The 4,936-nt window shown below is 45.5% G+C and overlaps 1 long non-coding RNA gene across 1 annotated transcript; it reads right to left on the bottom strand.

Annotated features, from left to right (window-relative positions):
* Positions 1-1,471: 1,471 nt before the first annotated feature.
* LOC146895652 (uncharacterized) lies at positions 1,472-4,700 on the bottom strand. Its single transcript, XR_014997538.2, has 2 exons — positions 4,559-4,700; positions 1,472-1,817 (listed from the first exon to the last, which is right to left on the bottom strand). It is a non-coding gene; the product is annotated as an uncharacterized LOC146895652 (long non-coding RNA).
* Between the last annotated feature and the right edge of the window lie 236 nt (positions 4,701-4,936).

Here is a 4,936-nt window from a genome sequence, read left to right as displayed (position 1 = left end):
TTGCCCAGCCTGAAGTTTTCTCTGTTTTCCTACAGTTGCTTTTCTTTTGGAGCAAAACATTCCAACAAACACAAGACAGCACTCAACATAAGGAATGAGCAATCAGGGCAGAAAAATTCTCAAATAGACCAAAATCCAGTCATTTAGAATTTGCAGATGCCTGTGGAGTCAGGAACGAACAAACAAACACACTGGGCAACAGTATGCTCAATCCAAAAATGCTGAACGCTGGAGACTCGGCTCAGATAATGCATTTGTATTTCAAGACACAGATTAAGTGTGCAAGGAAATATGCATGCAAGCCCTATTGTGAATCTTTAGGTATGGAGATATGCTTTCAATTTAATGATCATGTTATATTCTACAGAGACCTACATAATGCAAGAACCAAAAAGCAACAATACATCTGTGAAAATCTTTGTGGAAGCTATAAATGCTGCATTCAGAGTACCGTTTCAATTATGATAAAAACTGAAACTAACAGCTGGTGCTTGGGGAAGACCTCATGTCTTCTCTACTGCTTGTGACATGCTCACTAAGAGCTGGGAAGGGTATCTTTCAGCTACTTCAGTTCCATTGTCCAGATTGTCCTGGCTAGGAAGTTTGTAGCAATCAGTCTTGAAGTCTGGCTGTCTCCCATTGCAGGAGAGACAGAAACACTTAGAGACAGTCTCCAGCCCATCTTGTACTTCCCCCATGAAGTTTATAAACCTTCCAATGCCGGTTCTCCCCGAAAGTAACAAAAGAGCTGTTAGCACTTTGTTAGTACCCACTCTGCTCATGAACGCACAGGGCATATTCGCCAGTAGCTCTCACAGTTTTAACCCTCTCATCTCTACTAAATACTAAGATATTGATAGTTGATGATCTTCATATGAAGAGTCATCCAATGTATGCCAGGCAAAGCAGAGACAAATTACACAACGTACGTTTATGTTTGGTTGGCTGCGGTGGGTGATATGCCCAATGCAATATCCCTTTACTTCTCTTCTCAATACTGGCTATGTGCCCTTTATTTCTGAAGATATGACCCAATCATGGACATAAGAGACTATATATTTAAAATGAAACTATTACTGTGTGTGTGAAGTATGTAGGTGACATGTGTAGTGATCAGAGGGTATCTTTGTGGAGTTGTTTCTCTCCAGCTCTCTCTTTTATGTGTGTTCTGAGGATTGAATTTACCTTACCAATACTGAGGAGCACAGGTATATGTTCCCAGGCTTGTAGTTTTTTGTTTGTTTGTTTTTGTTTTGTGAGTGATGAAGATAAAACTCAGGCCTTTATGATTCTATAGTCAGCGTTTTGCCCACTGAGGAACCTCCCCCTCACGCAGATTATTATTTTTTATCGATTTTCATCTTCTTTTCTGTTTTTTAACCTCAAATTTTACCATAATGCTGCTATCATCATGTAATGTGTGAACTCCATGTTTATACACAACCCCCATCCACAGAATAAATACTGCCTCTTCAGTTTGAATTGAGGAAATTCCTTGTTGATACAGATTGTTTGATTAAGAACGATGCTTATGTTCTAACTGAGGGTTATAGGTACAGATCTCAATCTCAAGGAAACTGTACACATTAGGGTTTGTAACTAGGTACAAGATCAGCCCAAGACAAGTCAAGCCATTCAGTCACTAGGGACCATGCACGGAGCAGAAAACCAGCAGGAAATGAAGTCAGATGCTGCTCAGTAGCTCCTCAGTCCTCACGACAATGGTGTGAAGCTGCAGTCCACAGCAGCGAGGAATGAGACGCCCAAATCTCAGGAAAGATTCCATCGTGAAACAAACCACAGCGAATTTGGGAACGCTGCCAATGAAAAGGTGGGCAAAGTTGTGAGTTAGGGAGGTTGAAGCGGATGAAACAGGTCTTGGAGCTAAAGCTTACCCTGGCCCCCTCACAGGGAAATCACAGTTGGTAAACTCCCAACCATAGACTTTCCAATTTCTAGAGACTCATCATGAACGGAAGAGAAGTGAGAGCAGAAACCGGGCTGCTAGAGTCTGTTGTGGCTACTGGATCAGGAAACGCCATCAGCGTTGGCTACAGCAAATGCTATGATGAAGAAGAATGGGCTAGTCACCGCCTCAGCTGAAAAACAACACAGGAACAGACACGGAACAGAAGCAAAGGCATGGAATTCTTCAGTGCTGCTGTCTATTTCCTCAGCGCCCTTCTGATCTCTGAAATCAACATTTTTCATGTGACTAAATCATGAAATATTTTTCATTGAAAAGTATTGTGCAACTGTCAACTTTTGTCTACAACAAAAGTTGTAGACTTTTGGCGGGGATTCAAGCAATAGCAGGAACTGGGGCGGTAACCTGCTTGCTGGCCTGCTTCCTAGCTTCCGCTCAGCTAGTTAGGAATCAAAAAAGGAAAATGTCCCTCAGACATGCCTAGAGGTCAATCAGTGAAGCAATCCTCCAACTGAGGCTCCTTCAGATAACTCTTGACTGTATCAAGCCGGCAACTGAAGCTAACCAGGAGAACTTGTTTCCTAAGCCTTCTGTATTTGGCTATAAAGCGAGTCCCACACAAATGAAATGGATGATTTTCTGAGGACCCTTGGAGGTCACTTGTGCAGATCCGGAAGCTTCAGTCCAGTTCACCCACTGTAGACAGCTGGGGTTGTCGCTCAGCTGCTAGAGTCCTTCCCTAGTGTTTAGGAAGTGCTGGGCTCAACTCCAAGTACCACATAAACGAGGCATGATAGCACGTATCTAGGGAGGTGGACACAGCAGAATCAAAATTCAAAGTCACTCTAGGGTTCCAACATAGCAACAGCTTGGAGCCATGCCATGAGGCTGGTGAGGGCAGAACTCCATTAGGAGCCTCCCCGGGGACTCTAGCCCTGGGGTGAAACATAGCAACAGCCACAGCGCCCGCCATGCCATAAGGCTGGTTGGGGCAGGTCTCAACCAAGTGCCACCGGGTGCCTATGGCACCAGGCAATCAGACACCACTGTGGTGAGCGGATACAGGGTGGGGAGGTAGAAGACAGATGGAACAGTTCATAGGCTAGGGAGAGAGGCGACAGATCTGAAGAAGCGATGGTGGTGAGGAACAGGATCATTTCTGGGCCAGAGCTACTGTCAAGGGCCAATCTTGGTCCATGGCCCTGATGCAGCTGACAGGGCATCAGGTGATATCTTTGGCTCATATTGCACTGTAGAGGCCTGCGGTCTGGGCAGACACCTGGAGCCAGGTTGGCAACTGAGGGCCATGCTGCCATGGGGGCTGGACCTACCTAAGTGACCAGAACTTCCACCTGGGGCCATGGTGACATCTGAGCCGGGGGTATGGCCCAGGACCATGTCTAGGTCTGTGGTACTTTCACAGTCTGGGTCCGTGTTGATATCCATGGCCCATGTTGCCACCAGAGGCCACAGGCGCGCCCGGGGTCTAGGCCATAACCTGTGTTCATGTGTGTGTCCAGGGGCTGTGCTGCTGCCGGGGCCATGTTGATCTGAGTGGACTTCTCTGTTATCGGGAACCACACTGTTGTCCAGGCCAGGGTTGCTACTGAAGGCCTTGTCTGGGTCCGTGGCTCTACAGCAGTCTGGGTTTGAGTTGGTGTCCGTGGCCCCCATTACCTACCAAGGACCGTGCAGCTGCCCCGGGTCTGGTCAGGTATCTGAGAACAAGGACTCGTGGCAATGGACACTTAAAGAGAAGATGAGAGGACTGAAGGGTAAATTGTGTGACTCCGTGGTCACACTACAGCTTCCATGAGGAGATTCTTTTTCATTTTGTTTTGGTTTGTTGCTGCTCTTTTGTTTAGTTTGGGTTTTGATTTTTCTTTTAAATTTTTGTTTGTTTTGGAGGACAGGTTACAAAGGCAGAGGGAAGATGAGTTGGGGGTGGGGGCAGACATAGATGGGCAGGATCAGAAGGCACGACGTAAAAATCCAAAAAGAATCAATCAATGGTTTTTTTTTTAATTTTGTCATTCCTGATATGCAATGAATTTGAAACCAACCTCACAAAGTGAGGCACTGACTTAAAAAGGAGGAGGAATGAGAAGAAAAGAAGGAAGGGAGAGAGGGAGGAAGGGAAGGAAGGAGGGAGGGAGGGAGGGAGGAAGGAAGAAGAACAAGAGAGAAAGAGGGGCAAGAGATATCTGAGCTGGAGACCACGGGGCTCAGGAGGACTCACGGTAGCTATTAAATGCTTATTTCTTTTATACATGAAGGCACATTTCAATACATGACATAAATTAAGAATTTGTTTATTTTTATAAGCAGAAATATACATATGCGTACAACTGGTATCTACCTTGTTGAATCGTCTGAGGGAGCCACGAATTCCAAGGAATTTCTAGGTCTAGCTGCATGATGGGTAACAGGGCAGCCACCCATGACCACCCATTTCAGTTCCTGCTTTGCAGTCCGGTGGCCTTATTAATATTCTTGGATCATACATTTTTCCCATCAATTAGCGTTTTATGACCAAAAAAAAAAAAAAAAACAACCAAACAAACAAACAGACAAAAAAAAAACCCATACGCTCCCGAAAGCTCGGACCCATATTAGCTCTTAAGAAGTTACCTGAGGGTGCAAAGAAAGCTTTCGTTTCCAGTTACAATTTTTCCTCGTCAGAACTTTAAGAAAACGTGCTGCGCTGCGGCTGGGAAATCAGCGACGACAGGGTGCGGGCGGAGCCAGGAGAAGACTGCCATGAACAGTGTGGTGAAAATTTCAAGACTTTAGTTTTACACGTATCCGCAAGGTGGCGCTCTAGGCACGAGTAGCATCCTCGAGCGCTGGTCACAGCAGCTCCTTCTCTGGGGAATCCCCATTCCTTCTCTCCGCTGCTTCATAGCCTCCTGGTTTGATTCATTCTGACCTTGATGGTTTTTCACATTTTCTCCTGTCTGAAGTACTAGTCTTTCTTGTTAGTCATCCAAAGAAATGCTTTCCTTTGTA

This window comes from Myodes glareolus, chromosome 2 (assembly GCF_982192425.1).
Source record: "Myodes glareolus chromosome 2, mMyoGla1.1, whole genome shotgun sequence".
NCBI lineage: Eukaryota > Metazoa > Chordata > Mammalia > Rodentia > Cricetidae > Myodes > Myodes glareolus.
Note: the sequence above shows the minus strand (reverse complement) of the source record. Positions and strands in the feature narration are given on the sequence as shown.